The sequence below is a fragment of the Hevea brasiliensis genome, chromosome 17, assembly GCF_030052815.1.
Source record: "Hevea brasiliensis isolate MT/VB/25A 57/8 chromosome 17, ASM3005281v1, whole genome shotgun sequence".
Taxonomy (NCBI): Eukaryota; Viridiplantae; Streptophyta; class Magnoliopsida; order Malpighiales; family Euphorbiaceae; genus Hevea; species Hevea brasiliensis.
The window spans coordinates 52,810,440-52,830,857 of record NC_079509.1 but is presented as its reverse complement, the minus strand read 5'-3'; the positions used below and the strand labels follow the sequence as shown (position 1 = coordinate 52,830,857).

The following is a 20,418-nucleotide window of genomic DNA, read 5'->3' as shown; positions in this document are numbered from 1 at the left end:
CCAAGAACTTGAATGGCCCAAAGATCCAGAAGTTATGTGACCAATACAAGATTCGACATCTCAATTCCTCCCCATACCGTCCCCAGATGAATGGAGCGGTGGAAGCCGTAAATAAAAATCTCAAGAGGATAATTCGAAAAATGACGGTCACATATAGGGATTGGCATGATATGCTTCCCTACACTCTTCACGCATACCAGACTTCTATAAGGACCTCAACTGGTGCAACTCCTTATTCGTTGGTTTATGGGATAGAGGCTGTATTACCAATTGAGGTAGAAATTCCTTCTCTAAGAATTCTAAAAGAATCGGGGATTGATGAGTCAGAATGGATCCAGTCAAGGTTGGACCAATTAAATTTGCTAGATGAGAAGAGGCTAACAGTGGCATGTCACGGACAGCTGTACCAAAGAAGAATGGCCAGGGCATTTAACAAAGGTGTTCGCCTACGCGAATCTCAACCTGGGGACCTAGTTCTGAAGAAAGTGTTGCCAACTCAAAACGATCCTCGGGGCAAATGGTCACCAACCTACAAGGGTCCCTATGTGGTTAATCTGGTGGGGCCTTGATCTTTACCCACATGGACGGTGAAGAATTTCCAAAACCTGTGAATGCTGACACCGTCAAGAGATACTATGCCTAAAAAAAAAAAAAGAGAGTAGGGGTGAAAACCCAAAAGGGTGCTCCTAGAAAAATGTGTGAAAGAAGGTGAAAACCCTCGAAGGGCGCTTTCTGTAAAATGAGTGAAGGACGAAAACCTGAAAGGGAGTCCTGAAAAAGTGAGCCTAAAAAAAATAATAAAAAAAATAAAAATAAAATAAAATCTAGGGGTGAAAACCCAAAAGGGCATCCCAAGAACCAAAAGGGAGAAATAAGGAACGAGGCAATGAAACCGAGGATGGAAATAAACCGTCGTGGCATGAGGCTTCAGAGTACTTGAAATAATGGTAGTTAAAAGACTTCAAAGCTAACTACAAGAAATATGTGAGATCTATCCTTGTACCCTTCTCCTTTGACACTGTACCTTTGTTTCCTAAAACCATAATAAAGTCATATTTTTCTATCTCTTTGCTTTTATCTTTCCTTCTTTAACATTGTCCTTCTTTAATCTTCTTACCTGATGCGCTATTAGTCATTTAAAATTTTGCTATAAGAATTGGATTTGAAATTGATAATCTCACGTACTTTACTATGAGATTTGCAGGGAATGGCCTAAAAAAAAAAAAAAAAAAAACTAGAGGTGAAAACCTGGAAGGGCGCTTCTAGTCAAATGGACAGAAAGTAAAAACCCGCAAGGGCGCTTTTCGAAAAGTAAGGAGAAAGTCAAGAACAGAAAAGGGGCATCCGAAGAAATGAAGTCGTAGGTCAAGTCTTGTAACTCATCCTCCATTAATCATTGGCCCTCGGGATCCTGTTAAGTACACTTCATCGGGAAAGAACTTCTTGTGTCCGGATTAGGCTTGCTTTGTAAGTACATTTAAATTTCCTGTTATCAACCTTTGGTTCCTTGATCTAAGTTGATTTTAATTTCATGCATTTAAATTTCCTGTTATCAACCTCTGGTTCCTTGATCTAAGTTGATTTTAATTTTTCCTCCATTTAAATTTCCTGTTATCAACCTCTGGTTCCTTGATCTAAGTTGATCTTAATTTTTCCTGCATTTAAATTTCTTGTTATCAACCTGTGGTTCCTTGATCTAAGTTGATTTTAATTTCATGCATTTAAATTTCCTATTATCAACCTCTGGTTCCTTGATCTAAGTTGATTTTAATTTCCTGCATTTAAATTTCTTGTTATCAACCTCTGGTTCCTTGATCTAAGTTGATTTTAATTTCCTGCATTTAAATTTCCTGTTATCAACCTCTGGTTCCTTGATCTAAGTTGATCTTAATTTCCTGCATTTAAATTTCCTGTTATCAACCTCTGGTTCCTTGATCTAAGTTGATCTTAATTTCTTGCATTTAAATTTCCTGCTATCAACCTCTGGTTCCTTGATCTAAGTTGATCTTAATTTCCTGTATTTAAATTTCCTGCTATCAACCTCTGGTTCCTTGATCTAAGTTGATCTTAATTTCCTGCATTTAAATTTCCTGCTATCAACCTCTGGTTCTTTGATCTAAGTTGATTTTAATTTCCTGCATTTAAATTTCCTGTTATCAACCTCTGGTTCCTTGATCTAAGTTGATTTTAATTTCATGCATTTAAATTTCCTGTTATCAACCTCTGGTTCCTTAATCTAAGTTGATTTTAATTTTCTACATTTTAATTTCCTGTGACCAACCTCAAGGTTTCGACTCAAGTGGGTTTTAGCCTCCAGACTTTAATTTCAAATTTCAAATTTTAAATCATCCAAAATATGGGTCTGAATCTTTACATAATTCCTACACGGGAAAATTTTTCCCTTCAATAGAAATTATGTAAAGAGGGGCAGCTGTCGACACCATATTTTGGCCGATCCCCCGAAATTAATAAACTTTGAAGCCGATCCCCAACACAGTCCCCTTTGCCAACCGACCACACTTCCGATCTCCCCTCAAAAGGAATTTAATTAATACCAAGTCTCCAGGTCATTTAAAGCCTTACTGATCCCTCAAACCAATTCTCGAGTCCCCTGATCATTTAATCATATTTCCGATCTTTCTTGTCAAATAAGATTGAACCAATATAAGGCCTTCGTACCACCAGTCTTATTGCCGGTCTCTCATTTAAAAATTTGAGAATGATAAAGGTTTCGACTCGGTTTAAAGATGATCCCGATCTTAAGTGTTCAAAGCCAAATTTCTAATTTTAATTAAGTCCCGTTTCGTAACTGATCTCATGCATATTGTGTTTTCCGATCTCCTATACTTAGATTAATAATCACTTTCAGTTGTCATTCTAATATGTTCAAACAATCAAGTGCTTACGCAATTTAGAAATTTTCTGATCACAATCAATCATTGAACAAAAGGGGAACTTTCATTTCATTTCATTTCAAAATTTATACAAGTCATTCGGCTGGGGGATCGCCCCCAGCCTGAACTACATGTTGTTCATTTTCTCTCTCACCTTCAGCCTCCCCTTCGCTATCCTCACCTTCGTCCTCGGGAGCCAGGTTGGCCATCCAGGAGAAGTCCTCCTCAGGATAACGCTTCTTGAGCTCAGCCAGGAGATCTCTATGAGCATTCACATAAGCGCCGGCCACTCCGGTCACCATTTCTTCTTCTTTCGCCTTGAGCTCCTCAGCAAGATGAGCGAGTTGAGCAGCTTCATCAGCTCGGAGCGCCTGAACTCCCTCGAGAACACGATCTCGCTCGGCCAGAACATGAGCTTGCTCGGCCAGCTTGTCCTCATAGAACTTCATTCGTCCCTCAATTTGAGATATGTAGTCCTGAGCGGACGAAAGTTGGGATCGGAGAGAAGACACCTCATGACCCATCTTCTCGACTTCCTTACCCAGGCGATGAGCCTTCTCCCGGACCATGTGCTGGTTCACCAAACACTCCACGTTCAGGCTCATAGATCTGGTCAAGATATCATCAAGGTTATCCAGAGACAGCCTATCCCGATCTTCTCGAAGGCAGATGGAGGACGCCAAGACCTTAGCGAAACCAGGGTTTTCTCGAACCGTGCGATTCTTCTCCAGTGAGTGGATCAGCACTTGAGCACCGCGGGAAAGAGGCCTCACAGTAGTTTGAGAAGGACCCCCTTCCACACTCGGAGCGACTGGAGGAGGTGGAGGCGGCTCTTCTCGGCGAGGAGGAGATCAGACCACTTCTATGACCGGAGGCCCAGAAGGTTGAGACGAGCATTCCTGTATTTCCCCGGGCTCATGACCAGGTGTTTGAAGCAGCTCAGAACGCTTCATCTCCCATACGTTCCGGGAGATCTCTCTCTTCCGCTTTCGGCTCTCCTTAGAGGCTTCGCCGCTTGCCATACCTGCACAAAGAAGAGGTCAGTGAGATCGCTAAGGTCCAAAGATCTGAGATATAGAAAATACCAATGCCGAGATTAGAGAGCTGAAGCCCGCGATCTTGACCGGTGACCAGCTGCATAGTCCAATGGTGTAGCTTGGCCGTCACTGCATCCAAACAAGAGAACTTCTCTCTGGACGCCTGTTCCTTCAACTCCATCACCATTGCACCCTCTTCCCTATTTAGGGCGATGTGCTTCGTAAGCAAGGGACCCTGATGCAGCCAGCTCCGAGGGAAGCCCTCAAAAGCGTTCGGAATTTTGCTCCTCAAGATGAAGAAGCGGTTCTTCCAATTCTTCAAGGAGGAAGGTAGATCGGTAAAAAGCCCAGAATGGGGTTTCGCCTGGAAGAACCAATACTCGTCGTCCTTTTGACGAGTTAGCCGGTGCAGTTCAGCGAACACCTTAGCCGTGGGTTGGAGCCCTTTAGCTCGGCATAGGCCTCGGAAGGCTACCAAGATCCGCCATGAGTTCGGGTGAACTTGAGCGATGCACACTTGGTGATATTTCAAAACTTCTTTGAAGAAGTCGTCCAAAGGGAACCGCAAATCGGCCTTTAATTGTTCTTTGTAGACCACGATTATATCGTTCTCCTCGAAGAAGTGATCGGCACGAAGATCGCCGTGACACTTAATCAATTCATAGGAATCAGGCCGGATGTTGTACTCCTGGCTGAACGACTGCAGGTCGGTTTCTTGCAAGATTGATGGCAGCTCGTCCATGGGAAGATTTTCCCTCCCCGAAGAAGGCATATGCCTTGATGGTGCTGGTTGTCCCCGAACTGGAACGGAGACCCTAGGAAGTTCAGGCTGCACGTTTGGCCCGACCACCTCTACCTCATCGGACGACCACGAGAACTGAATGGAAGGGGGGCTTATTGCTCTCTGACCCTCGGCACCGCTCATTTTTAAAGGAAACAGAAAATTTAAACTAAAAGAAAGGTCAAAACCCTTACCGGAGCTTGATCGGTGTCGGAGGAACTTGAGAAAATGAGAGAATTTGGAAGTTGTTTGCGAGAGACTGAAAATGACATAAAGGAGCAACTGGCTAACCCCACCCCTATTTATACTCGTCCGAGCATTTAATGCTCACGATGTTCCAGGTAGTGCATCGGATAGCGGGATTCGCCAGCTGTTCTGACACGTCTCACGAATATTTCGGAGATTCCATAAAGAGATCGGTTAACTATAGAGCGGCAGATTAAGGTGTTTTGAATTACGGATCGGACAAGTGTCATTCAAATTAAGAGTCGGATCGGATAAATACTTCAGAGATCGGAAAATAATCAATGCAATAATAATAAAACAACAGTTGTCAAAATAAATTTTATTTCCGAAAAGATCTGATTACATCATTTGGGCGATCTCTAAGATCGGATTACATTAAAGGTCTAATTACATCATAAGGGCGATCTTTAGAGACCGGTGGAACATCCTATCTAAAAGGCCTATGTCAAAGCCTAGTCTCGTGGCTGAGTCAAAAGATGTGTTTGACCAGGAGACCGGCTGGGGGGACTATGACTCTCATGAGAATGAGAGAGGTCGTCATCAAAAGTTACCGCTCGAAACCAAGCCGCTGTCGGAACACCCAGTGTGGAGAGGAGCCAGATGAATGCCAAAGAGCAGTCGCCGGTGTTGAGGGGAATATTAGCAGTCTTCTTGCCCGAAACCAGTTCGTCGATTATATCGGGCGAACGATTCGAGATAGGTACGATCGAGGTCCTCGATCCAGATCGGTTAATTAGTCCAGTTCTCTCACCGTCATCAGATAAGGTCATCATGATTTTTCGATCACCGGGATCCTAAATTTTCAGGTAAGGAACAAAGAGGACAACTGAAAAAAGATTAAAAGCGGTCATTTTGTCCGGGATTGTTACCGGAGTAGCTAGAACAAGGAAAATGAGGAGAATAGGGGAAAAAGTCTAATGAGGTAGGGCTTCCCAATTGAAGGTATATATAGGAAAATTTGAGCATTTATTGCAAGCAGAAAACGAAGCGGACGCCTCGAGAATTAAGGGAAATAAATGCTTTGACTGGACCGAACCCGATAAAAAGGAAGACTGGTGTGGTAAAGATCGGTAGAAGAGAGACTGGCATGAAAGATCGGAAGAGAGCATGTCAGGAGAGATCGGAAGAGAGGAACTCGGTATGAGAGATTGGAAAAGGATCACATTGGAAAGACCAGAAAGGAGGGGAGGTCGGAAGACAAAGAGAATAAGACAGCTCCTGCCGATTATCGTCATAATCAGAGCCGAGGTAGTTAAAGAGTTGTAGGTGAAATCTCAACTGCACACCCCAGAATCGCCCGCATTACTGACATGTGTCAGAGTACGTCAGGACAGCGCTGTACATCCTAATCTCCACCGTTGATCTTACTTATAAGGACGAGCTCGAAGCCCTCGGATCGAAGAATAAAACGACAAGATCAACGCCTTTCACTCCTAGCCCTCGGATCTCTCTTGACAAGAAATTTTGGGCCGTCAAATTAGAAGAAAGAAAAGGACAAATACTCCGGAAGGGATCCCAGTCATCCGTTCTGATTCTCTTTAATTCCCGGGCCCTTAGATCATGTCCTTCAAAATCTTAACCCTCCATCTTCCCCAAAACAGATCCTGACCCTTCATGGGGAGCACCCGGTTCCTATAAATACCTGCATGAAAAACTGTTCAAAGGACGAAAAAAAGAGGACAGTGATTATAGTGGAAGAACTCTGAAACTTAATTCAGCTCGTTACTCTGCTATTTTTGAAGCTTTCATAAGAAAAAACTTTTGAAACCAGTTTTCTAAAGTATTTTCTTGCAAAAGGGATTCTTGAATACTAAAACTCTCTATTTTCAGTTCGTTCATTATCCTGTGGTGCTCTCATTTTTAGCTCTTTGTTTTATTTAGTTCCACTCCCATTGTTCAGGCTCAACCTCATTTAAACTCGGGTATTATTTCGACCCGATTGCATTTTAGCGAAGCATCCTTCGTTTCAAGGCGGACCTTAATCTTCCGGTTACCAACCTGCAGTTCTATTAAGCTTTCCGATTCAATACCTAGTTTAGTAGATTTGGCTCCCTACAGGTGAGTACTCATATTGCCATTTTATTAAGTGCTCGTTTTCATTTTTCGTATTTCCTTTGTTCTTTTATATACGTAGTTCTTTTTTTTTTCTAAGTTTATATTGCGCTAAAGAATACCAAAAGGTTACTCTCGGGTTTACTTCTTTATTGATTAGTCCATTCTTTTATTAATCTTTGTTATTTCTGAATGCAAGTCTTCTAGTCTCGAGTAATGTATAAGGGGTCGGGTAAAATGTAGGTAACCGTATCTAAAGGGTCTCTTTAAAAATAATAAAAGGTCTAAACAATGAGTCGGGAAAATAGTAAGGCCGAATCACTAGAATAATGCAAAAGATAATTGAGTAAAACAACACAAGGCAGAGTAAAACCGAACTTTGAGATAGATAAATGGGATAGATCGGGTATCAAAAGGTACTGGTAAGGCGACCACATAGGAAGGTCGGAAAATTCGGTTTGGTATCTCCTGACTGGATACAAGGTACCAATGAATTAAAAGAAGCCTTATTCCGAGCCCTTGCATCTTTAAATGCCAAAACCCTTAGTTCTAGGATTTCGTGATGGGTAGCTATAATCAAGTTTCGAGAGATCGGAAAAGTCCTTATCCGATCCCTATTAAAATAAAAGAGATCGGAGGAGAGTTCTTATCCGGTTTCCACTTAAAATTTTAATAAATATTTAAAAGGAGATCAGAGGAGAGTTCTTATCCGATTTCCACTTAAAAATTTTAATAAATACTTAAAAGGAGATCAGAGAGGAGAGTTCTTATCCAGTTTCCACTTAAAAATTTTAATAAATATTTAAAAGGCGATCGGAGGAGAGTTCTTATCCGGTTTCCCCTTAAAAATTTTTAATAAATATTTAAAAAGGAGATCGGAGGAGAGTTCTTATCCGATTCTCAAGCTTAAAATTTTTTAATAAACATTTAAAAAAGAGATCGGAGGAGAGTTCTTATCCGATTTCCAAATTAAATTTCAACAAATACGTAAGATGATTCCCCCTGAAATAAAATTAATACGCAACCGCAACTCACTAAGGTCGTCTCATTTACTTATGTATCTGGGTAACCCGGATTAGTGAAAAATCAAACATTCCTTTCGGTCAAAAGGATTAACATTTCCATTCAAACCCTCCTAACTATGAAGAACGTGAAGTTAAATCTGCTTACCCTCGTTGAGGGACGAGGTGGGGTGCCTAACACCCTCCCCACCCGTTCATGGACCCCGAACCTAGAATCTCTGTTTTTAAAGTGGTTTCATTCTAACTTACTTTCACAAATGGTTTTCTTTAATTTCCCTCATAATTAAAGTGGCGACTCCTCACTTTTCCCACTTCAGTGAGTGTTCGTCCAGGCGACTGCAAAACACCTTGCGACAAATAGTTAAAAATGAGTTTGCAAAATTAAGTGCATGCAATACATTATTTTGAGTATCATAAAACTACTGGAGGACTCTGTTTAGCCTATATTAAAGACATTTAACTTAACATTATATATGTTGATTGCTTCTTTTCCCACTGCTACGTAATTGACTCATATTTGAATAAGGAGTGGGATCTCATTTTGATTTTTGCAAGCTGTGATAATGAAATTTAGGATTCACAATTCCAATTTCTATTACAATATAAATCCTCTGTGAAAAATGATTGTGTGATTGCAGGTAATTTTAATTGCATTACCTCTCTCTTTTTAAAAAACTAGGAGGTAATACTTATTCTCAAAGGAAATTGAGCTCTTTCCGTGCTTTCATTGATAATTGGGGATTAGTCTATATTGGTTTTTCTGGTGTTCCTACCACATGGAATAATTAGAGAGATGGTATAGCCAATATCTAGGAAAGACTAAATCATTTCTTGGTTTCACCTTCATGGTTATTTCAATTTCCTCCTGTGACTGTTTCTCACCTTGATGATCAGGGCTTAGATCATCGACCCACCTTGTTGAATATTTATCCTCCTACTATGAAATCTAAAATGCAATTTTGATTTAATAGTAAATGGTAATAGCTTCCTAAAGTATAAGAAGTTATTTGAAATGTGTGGCATAGGAATACTAGAGGATTTGATCTGCCAAGGGTTTTTTCAAAACTTAAAAGTTGCAAATATGCGCTTTCTCACTAGAGCATATGTAATCATCATAATACTAGCACTCATATCTCCAGTCTACATGAGTAATTGTTACAAGAAAAAACTTCTTCTAATGGTCAAAATATGGTGGTTATTAAAAAACTTGAGTAAGAGATGACATATGTTATTAAGCAAGAAGAGGTTTTTTAAGCTTAAAAAGCTAGGTAAAATTAGCTTAAACTTAAGGATTGTAACACTAACTTCTTTTCATGTCCAAGTTCTCCAATGTACAAGAAGAAACACTATTTCTAAGATTTGGGATTCTCTTAGACATTGGCATATAAGGCAATAAGCAGTCACTCAAGTTGTTATGGAGTATTTCCATTATATTTATACCACAACAAAAAAAGGGCATTAGCTACAGATCTATCATTGATAATATAGGTTAGCGACGATCATAATCCATCCCTAATTCAAAAAATTGACTTTTAGGGATAGATCTTAGTCCGTTGTAAATACCCTCATCATTAAAGTATCACTGATGGATTGTAGAAGTATTAGTGACTTATTAGTGATAGATTCATCATTAGTTAATATTATTTGTGATAAAATTTTAATCTATCACTAAATCCATCTATGATACTTGTGTTTTCTTAGTGTACCACCACTAATCCTCCCATCCATGCTTCTACTTTGGAAAATTTTCAGTGCCTTGTCACCCAAGAAATGAGTGAATCTCTATTTAAGACTCTAGAGCAATGTTTTTCATTATACATCCTTCAAAAGTGCTAGGAATTGATGGGTTTAAAGCTCTCATTTATCAAAAGCATTAGCATGTGCTACAACATGATATTGATGCTGCTATTCAGGAATTATTTTTAAATAGGAAAATTACTTAGAGGTTTTAATCATACTGTTATCTCTTTAATTCCAAAGGTAGGGAATGTCCAATCTATGAAGGATTTACGTCCAATTGGTCTTTGTACACTTTTTTATAAGATTGGGCCCAATTGGTCTTTGTACAATTTTCTATAAGATCATTTCAAAAATTCTGGTGCATAGATTGCAACATATTTCTAACAACATTCTTATTTACCATGAAATTATTCACTCTTTTTCTAAAGGGCAAGGAAATAGCTCTTCTAGCATGGCGATTAAATTGGATATTAACAAAGCCTACGAATGTGTGGAATGGTCTTTTTTCAAACATATGCTCACTAAACTTGGGTTCCATGCATAATGGATATCATGGATTATGTAATGTGTGACAATACCCTTAGACCAGGGATCCACAACCAAAATAAAATCGTCCCTCATCACCTTCCAAATAGGAACAAGCTTTTACACTGAATGTTGCCACCAAAGACCATTTTACATCTATTATGAATCATGAAAAGATTCCCTCTACCAATTCTAAGCCTCTAGTTTGCATGATGAAAGCTCAAAAGTAGGATAACCATGAGAAGCAAGTTTAAATGTGGCTATTGCATATAAGCAGCGGTCAAAGTATATTTTCCTTGCTAAGTGATCCATAATAATACTATGTTCACCTTTAAAAAATAATCTAAGAGACCTTCCTAGCTTAATTGAAATTTTGACCTTATAACCACCACTATCACCATTATTTTTTTTATCCCTTTCTCCTTTTAAACATCACCATCATCAACACTAAAACTTGATAAGGAACTTGCACTACATCCTCGACTCTTCATGTACCGAATACCCACATCCAGAAACTCAATCATGGCACTTGAAAACTCAATAGAGTATCTTCAAAAATTGCATCATGCTAGCCTAAAAACCCACCTATATCCTGATTACTTTTCACCCAATAATTGAAATTCTTCAAGAAATGGAAAAGGTTAGGCACATGTTATTATAAGTTGTTCTAGAAGGGTAGACTGAAGCGTGAATTAGGGTTTTAAAGATGGGATTTCAAAACTTTTTCTAATGTTTCATGCATACATACCATATGTATTATGATCCTAACCAACCTTAAACACACAAAATATGTTAAAGCATACTTTTAACATCCATTAAATTTTCATTTGCCATTAAAGATTATTGTTTAGCAATTAAACACATTAAAACCCTAACTAAAATAGGGATTTAAGAATTCTAACCTCTTGGGGCACAGAATCAACTTCTTGCTCCCTTTGGATGTCTCAAGAGTACCAATTGGAACTCCTCTAGCTTGTCCACCACAAGCTCCACTAATTTCCAGTAATGGTAGCCTCTAACCTCTCCTTTTGGTGATTTGCCAACCATTAATTTTGGGGCTATTGCTTTAGGTAGGGTTCTTTTGGATGTAGTGAGCTAAAAACACTTCCTAGCAGTTTTGATTCAAAAGAAAACAAGATTGTCTTTGTGAATCAATGGAAGAAAATGAAGAGAGGGAAAAAGGCTTCCTTTGTTGTCCAATGTGGGAAGAAGAAGATTAAAATTCAACTTTATATTTCTTCTTCTTATCTCATATAAAATGCAAGATAAAAGACATTAATTAAGTTGCCACTTGTCATGATCTTATTCAATCTAGCTTTAATGTGTCTTAATCTCATTAAGCCACTTGTTAAGCCAAGATTAAATCATCAAAAAGTTATATTCCATTAATAAAAGACAAGTTGCACACATTTATGAGTGCCATGTGTCATCATCTCATGGTACCACGTGTCACCATATGAATTTACCAAAATGCTCTTGTATGCATTTTTGAGTTCTCAACTCAAAATTGTAGTTTTCTTCCTCAAATTAGTTTATATCATATATTAATTAATTAATTAATTTCACCATTAAATTTATATTTAAACTCTTTAAATATAAATCTAATTTATATTATACATCCAATATCCAAGATTTGATTTCAAGTCATACTAGAGACTTTGCAATCTTATTGCAAACCAAATCTATTTAATCAATTAATTAAACTCTTTAATTAATCAATTAAATCATAATTTGCTTGGTGGTAAACTTGTGTAGGTGTGTGACTTACTAGGCTTATTACTAATTGGCAATGAGAAATGATATTAACTCTTAATATCATTGGAACTCTTCTATACCGTAAATGATTTCCCTAAATCATTTTAGACATCTCATAGACCATGGTTGACACCTAGCATAGCATGCCACGGCCACTCGATTAGTAATAAGGAATACGTTAAAAAATGAACATTTAATCATATGTCACCATGCACTAAAATTCCTTCGTATAATGTCCCAATCCCATTAAGGGTCATGGTAAAGTCAAACCCCTTATCATAGAATCTTATGCACTCGTTTGAAATCTAATTCTTGACATATAAGACTTTACCATCAGGAAACATCTTTCCTGACAAAGTCATCTGTCCTGGCCAGGAACTTAATCTTGTCAAGAACAACACAAATCTACATAGGATTTTAACCCTGTTTACTCAAGGCTACGGATCCCCTCTTGACTGAACACCTGTCCCAACATACAACTGATCTAAGCCAACACACATCGAAATATCCATACATAGTATAGATATGTAAATGGTATTAAACTCAAACCACCTATATAAGAGACAACCGTGTCATATCAGGTTTGAGGATTTTATGTACTAGCATGACATAGATAATATTTTATTGACTCAAGTAAATGCCATATTCATGTTATTTGTACGTCACAAGTTCGACCTACTTATCTCATAAGTGCCCACTGTGTTTATCCTGATATCTCATATCAGATGGTATGAGACTCACCATTCCATATACATCAGTATCTCATACTGATATCAATGGGGATAAACAGAGGTGATAGCTCTTTGGACATAATGTGCCCACCAAAATATCCTTTAGCTATGAACTCTAATTTATAGCAAATGTTACATATATTCTATCACTCATATTCTTATCTCATAAGAATAGAATATATAACATATTACCAATGGACAATTTCAAATAAATATGATATAAAATACACAACATTTAAATGAAATGTTAATTGCCATTAATATATTTACAACATCATTTATAAGGTACAAGATTAGTGTATGCTCTTGGACACACATAACTCACAATTCCTATGGTTGTCAACCCATTTCTGTACATAACCCAAACAATGCATCTTTACTTGCATGAATAAGCTTACCATGAAAAGTTCAATATGTTTAAGCTGCTAGGGATTTCATTCTCATTGCTTGCCTCTTAAGGATCATTCCTTGTTTTTTATGAGAGACAAACCTCACTTGGATCCATTTATTTCCTTTGTTGAGTTTTATCCAGGATTCCATTTAAAATAGCCTTATTTTTAAGAGAAGAGTTAACAAAAATAAGGAAACCAATGCTTCACCCAACAACTCCTCCAATCCTCGACCCTGTAGAAGGAGTTCAACACCTTGCTAAGAAGGAAGAAGAAAGAGCTCAATTTGTGTTGGCTTTAGCCAATTCCAAGTCAGTAGTAATTAAACCATCATGAACTCAATTATTGCAGTGTCAGGCTGGAAATAAGAAATCCCCAGTTGTTTACTAATAAGGATAGACTGCTCTGCTTCCTCATGTAGGTTGATTGCCTCCTCGCTTACAATATCACCATTGTTTAAGTTTAGAGAGCCCCCTAAAACATTTGTTCTAACATGTAACTTGTTCATTCTATTAATGTCACTATCAATAGGCTTTGCAACCTTCTTTTTCCCTTTCTTACTAATATTCCCACCTCTAAATAGTTTGGGAGTGATTTCATGTATTTTTGCCAACAATTTTGATTTTCTTCTCTTGGTTCTCTATTTAATGAGTCTAGAGAATTTGATGCAATTTCGAGGGCTCATAAGAGGAGTAGTTTGGGCTGGTTTAGAGTTTTTTGCTTTAGTGATTAAAAAAGGGCTAAGGGTTGGTGGACGCTGTGGGTCCACACAGTGAAAGAAACTATAGCAAGCTGTATAGATGTTCCCTTAAGAGCCTCCAAATTAATTGGACTTAGTTACATGTTAAATTTCTCATTTCTTTTGAGGACAATGTACAATGTAAGCATTTCTTCTGAGGAGGTTGTGATTTAGGATCAAGCATTAAACTACACTCTATTTTCAGCACTCTACTACTGCTGTAATGACTATGTTCTTCTTTATGTTTCTCAGTTCCAGATGTAACCTCCTGGTTAGAGTTATTATTAGTTGCAGTGTTGTCTTTAAGACTATTATACACATGCTCCTCAATTTCTATTGAGTTGTTATCAATTAGAGAAAAGGAATAGATAGGGACAATGGCTTCGGTTTACAGGTTGCCGAGGTAAAGAAAGCCTTATTACAACTGTCCTCTACCACCGTAATGTGAAACTTGGCCTGCCCTAAATCCACTGTAACCACCTTATGGACATAGTCAATCGAAGAAGTGGAAACAAGGATGAGTGTTAAATCCAACTTCGTTTTTCTTGAAGTACAATCATCCAAATAGATGAAATCACCAAAGTAGGAGTTGAACCATAAAAAGAATTTTGGATGCCATAAAAAAATGGAACACCATGACAACGTAGCCAAATAAACCATTTAGAAGGGGTGAATTTTGATTCCTATGGATGTATCGACGAGAACCATTGACACAACCAATCATTATCTTTACTAATGAACTTTGTGATGGTTGCTGATTCCACCAAAAATTAACTGAAATTACCAGTAATGAAATATTTTCTGAATGAATGCAATAAGTGATAATCCAGATCAAACCCTAGAGACTAAGTTACTAAATTTCGTGCATGTGTGTAACAGGAAAAAAAAAAAAGGTTGGGTGGGGGGGGGGGTGTTGTAACATTAAATCAGAAGAAATCAAGTTCAGAAATTAAAGAACTAAATTTAGGTATAAAACTCTCAATTTAAACAAACTTCAGTCCATGGTAATTCACATTCCAATGCATGACTTGATCATAGACAAAAGAAATATAATTATCGCTTATTGAATATTTAACGTAGATTTACCAAATAGCGAGGTAAAACCCCTAACTTCCCTATACTTGTCAATTCAAGTCAAGCACTCTTGTTGACTCTAATTATTAACTGAATTGGTATTAAGCAATCCTCATCAATTTAATAACTGCGTTAAGAACAGGAAGTAGGTAAGCTTGAACAACGATTTATAAAGTATAAATCATTTAATTGACCATATTGTTTCCTTAGGTTATTATCGAAAACTTAGATCATAATCAATAATACCTAATGGCTACTCACATTCAATCTAACACAACAATTATGGGTTATGAAGATGAACTAGCAATTCATCACATCAAACAATTAACTCAACTCAACTAAGCATTTTTTCCAAAAATTTGGGGTCGGCTATATGGATTCGCTTTCTCCACTCTAAACGATTTTGGGTTAAATCCTCAGAAATGTATAATGCTTCTAGGTCATGTTGTACTACTCTCCTCCAAGTCAATTTAGGTCTACCCCTTTTTTTCTTTCCATCCTCTAACCTAATGTGCTCTACTTGTCTCACGTCAAATAATTAACTAACAGGCCTTTTTAGCAAATCATTCAATAGATAATAAAACAATGAAATCGAGAAACAATAGATATTCAAAAAGACATAATTTAAATTTAGAAACTTGTCTCACAAATCATGCATAAGAACTAGAATCCCTTGAACTGAATTTAGAAACTTAACCGCTCATGTTCATGGCTTACAAAAAAAAAAAGTAAAATAATGAAGAAATCTAAAACCATAAACATGAATGGAGAAAGAAGGTCTTGAAGGCGTTGAAGGTGTGTCGCCGCTGCTGCCAAAGATGATCTTTATAATAAAAAACCTATTCCACAGATAAGAACCAAACTTGGAAAATTTTTAAAATTCAAAAAGGCAGATTCTCTGCTCTGTAATCACGGCTAATTTTTAGCCACTTTCCTTCTGATTCTGTTTCTGACTTCTTCAAGAAAGTTGTAGCTGTACTTCTTACTTTCCAACGAGTCCTCATTTTCCCAAATCGGAGGTCTATAGCCCAAGTTATTGGCTAAAAACCAAAACTGGTTCTGACAGACGATCCAGCCCATAAATTTGATTTTATTGACGTTTTTAACCACCAAAACGATGTAGTCTTGTCTTCAGCCCTTTATAGAAATTGTAGAGGTGGTTCTTAAGGTTCAATTGGGCCTAGGTTTGCTTCATTTGGACTTCTAGAGCTCCAGATATAAAATAAATCCCAAAACTGGTTATGACACGTCAAGTGTGGGCATTTGTAATAGATTCATAGCTAATTTTGATAATCTTGGAGACTGAGTTGGGCTTTGGTCCCTATTTGCCATCTGTAGTGCTCTGACTTAACTTTTCAATGAATTAAACAGCACTGGATTTTGGAGACCTACAACTTTAGAAATACCTGAAAAATACAGTAAAGGTTAAATTAATGCAAATGCTAAAAATTTCTTAATTTAACACAAGTATTCCAACAACTCTCTAAAAATATGTCTAATTGATAATTATAATTTAATCAACTAAATTAGGCATAAAAATACACTAGAAACAGTAAATATGATGGGAGTAAAAATATTGATTATGCACTTATCAAAATTCCCCCACACTTAGATTTTTACACGTCCTCAGGCAACACCAAGCTGAACTAATCTAAAAATTCCAATGAAACACAGAATTTATACACTATAAAACAAATGATAAGAAATCAAGAAGCATAACATATCATGAACCAAAAGTATCTTAACAAACTCAAGCTGAAATTAACAAAAATTTATCTTTCAAAAAGTAGCTCACTAAAAATGGTGGACACTCATATGGCATTCAAATCACTCAAGTGTTTAGGAGGGTTTAAAACATGCACACAAATTCAATTCATGGAATGAAACTACCATATACTTGCTTATTCATCCAATCTCTGTCACTTATTTTATATGCATAACATAAATCAAAAGGTCTTTAAATATGGTTGTAATGGGGCTAAGATAAAGGTATGGAAATGAAGCTAAAAAAGAACTAATAGAATATTGAAATAATATTTATTTCTTATATTTTTTCCATTCACATATATGTCAATAAAGTCCAAAAAATCCCAAAACATTTTTTCTTTTACCATGTAATATTAGCACCCATGACAATTGTTTCTTTCCAACTTCTTCTTCTTCTTCTTCTTCTTTTTTTAGCAAAAAAAAAAAAAAAAACCAACAACAACTCACATATTACACCCCATACAATATTATCAAAACCCAATTTATTGCATTTCAAATACTCTATTAGTTCTCAGGTAATAAAGAGGATAAAAAGAATAAGGTTTAGGCTCATATTCCAAGTTTCAATAAGGAAAAGGTATAATTTAAGCTCCAATGGGCTTACTAAAGTCAATACATAAGGTTGGCTTTTTAAGGTAAAAATGGTTAAATCCTAATTTGCTTTTATCATTTTTATATGTGCATATAATCATGTGACCTCAATTGGATTAAAAGTAAGTTCTAGAGTAACAAATCATGAATGAATAACACTCACAAAAAAATTAAGATTGACATAGAAGAAGTCAATTTAAATCAAGGCTAAAAAAACTCACACAAGAAATATTTCATCATCCACTAATTTTAGCTTATCAACTAATCAAAATCAAAACTCAAGTTAATTACAAGCCTGAATATGCAAGTTCATTGATTCAATCATGTTATACATCTCTCAAACTTCATCAATTTCAAGAAATATTTCATCATCCACTAATTTTAGCTTATCAACTAATCAAAATCAAAACTCAAGTTAATTACAAGCCTGAATATGCAAGTTCATTGATTCAATCATGTTATGCATCTCTCAAACTTCATCAATTTTTTTTATAGCATAAGAACTCTGTAAACCATTGAAAATATGAAAACCTTTCCCCCACACTTAAAACTTACATTGTCCCCAATGTAAAGCCTAAATGCAAAAAAATATATATATATCCTAGAAAATAAAATAAGATAAGGAAAAGAAAACAAATCTGATTGTGGTTAATAAGTCATCAATGGGTTGCCTCCTAAGTAGTGTCTTTATTTAACGTCGTTAGCTCGACATGGCAAAGCTCCTTAATCCAAATAAATTGGGTTACTCAATTTGAGCTCCTCCAATGAATGCTCCTGAAACGCTTCATAAAATGGCTTGAGTTTATGACCGTTGACCTTGAACACCTTGTTAGTTCCTAAAGTTTGAATTTCAATTGCACTATAAGGAAACACATTAGTAACAATAAAGGGGCCAATCCAATGAGAACGCAACTTACCAGGCATCAGCTTCAATATGGAATTATACAAAAAAACTTTTTGCCCAATCATAAACTGCTTTCTTAGAATTAGTTTGTCATGGAATGCCTTTGTCTTTTCTTTATAGATCTTAGAATTCTCATAAGCCTCAAGTCAAATTTCCTCTAATTCATGCAATTGTAATTTTCTTTCTACACCAGCAGTATCTAAATCTAAATTACAATGTCTAACAATCTAATAAGGTTTATGTTCTAACTCATCCTCCATGCTTAACTCAAAAACATCCTGCACAAATGTATCAACAACATCAATAGAAAAGACAGAATAATCATCAGCAGGATACTTCATGGCATCAAAGATATTAAATTTGATAGTCTCTCCATCAAACTCTATAGTTAAGGTACCATCATCCACATCAATTTTTGTCTTTGAAGTTTTTAGGAAAGGTCTTCCGAACAAAATCAAAGCTGAGTTTGATGACGCAGCACTATCCTCCATATCCAAAATGTAGAAATCTGTAGGAAAAATCAACTCTCCAACCTGCACCAAAACATCCTCAACTACTCCCAATGGGTAAGCATTAGAACGATCAGCTAACTGAATAATGACACTGGTTTCTTTCAATGGACCCAAATTTAAAGTTTGAAAAACTGAATATGACATAACATTAATAGATGCTCCTAAATCTGCCATTGCACGTTCAAATCTAGAATCACCTATTTTGCAAGGAATAGAAAATGAACCTGGATCCTTACACTTAGGGGGTAATTTCTGCTGAATTAATGCAGACACATTTTCTCCAACACTGATCTTCTCATTATTCCTCAACTTACGCCTTGTAGTGCATAATTCCTTAAGGAATTTAGTGTACCTGGGGACTTGTTTGATCACATCAAGTAAAGGTATATTGACCTCTAACTTTCTGAAAGTCTCTAAAATTTCTTTCTCTTGTTCTTCACTCTTAGTCTTGGCCAACCTGCTAGGGAATGGAGGGAGAACAGAATTATTAGCCTTATTCAGTTCAAGTTCAATATTTACCTCAACTTCAGGAACTTCAAACTCTTTTGCTCCTTGCTTCTTCTTTTTCATTGACTCATGTGGAGTCTGATTATCAACTTCTTTCCCACTCTGCAACATTATAGCACTTGCATTTTCTCTGGGATTCATAACTGTTTGTGATGGAAGCTTTTCAGAACCTTGAGCTTCAAGCTTACTCACAGATGAAGCTAACTGACAAATCTGTTTCTCTATGTTTTGAATGCTATTTCTGGTCTCCTGTTGAAACTGTTGTGTATTGCTAGCCAAAGCCTTAACAATTTCATCGAGTAACATACCTTGATTTGAGGGAGGTAGAGGTGGTTGATTCACTTGTGGTCTCTACTGCTGATATCGGTTTTGTACTGGTTGATTCCCATAACTCAAATTGGGATGATCTTGCCATCCCCAATTATAAGTATTAGAAAAGGGGTCATACCTGCATTGTGGTTGTCCATAATTTCCTACTGCATTAGCATGTTGCATTGATTCATCCTCTTGTAATGTAGGACACATGTCAGTAGCATGACTCGAACCCGAACAAATTCCACATACCTTAACTATTTGCATGTTCTCTACAGCCAATTGCCTCGCCAAAGAAGTTAAATCATAAATCTGTTTCTCAAGGTTAGATGTACTTGCCTCATTAACCTTCTTAAGTGTGTAATCCATTCTCATTCTAAACTGCTGAAAGTTTGATGCCATGTTAGCAATCAGCCTCCTTGCTTCTTCTGGTGTCTTGTCAACCAAAGCTCCTCCACTAGCAGCATCTATTATACTGTGGTCCATTGGTAAAAGTCCCTCATAGAAATATTGAATCAAAAGCTGCTCACTTATTTGATGATGGGGACAACTTGCACACAGCTTTTTAAATCACTCCCAATACTCATACAAACTCTCTCCATTGTACTGCCGGATGCCACAAATTTCTTTTCTTATGTTAGCAGTATGGGAAGCAGGAAAATACTTCTCCAAAAATATTCACTTCATTTCATTCTATGAGTTGACAAATCTAGAAGGAAGGTAATACAACCAATCCTTAGCTGTGCCTTTCAGTGAGAAAGGGAAAGCTTGAAGCTTAATCTGGTCCTCTGAAACTCCTTGAGGTTTCATGCTGGAATACACAACATGAAATTCTTTTAA

General features: G+C 36.9%; 1 non-coding gene across 1 annotated transcript; it reads left to right on the top strand.

Annotated features, from left to right (window-relative positions):
• The first annotated feature begins 20,110 nt into the window (after window positions 1–20,110).
• On the top strand, window positions 20,111–20,217 carry LOC131175659 (small nucleolar RNA R71). The gene has a single exon (XR_009145851.1). It is a non-coding gene; the product is annotated as a small nucleolar RNA R71 (small nucleolar RNA).
• The last annotated feature ends 201 nt before the right edge of the window (window positions 20,218–20,418 follow it).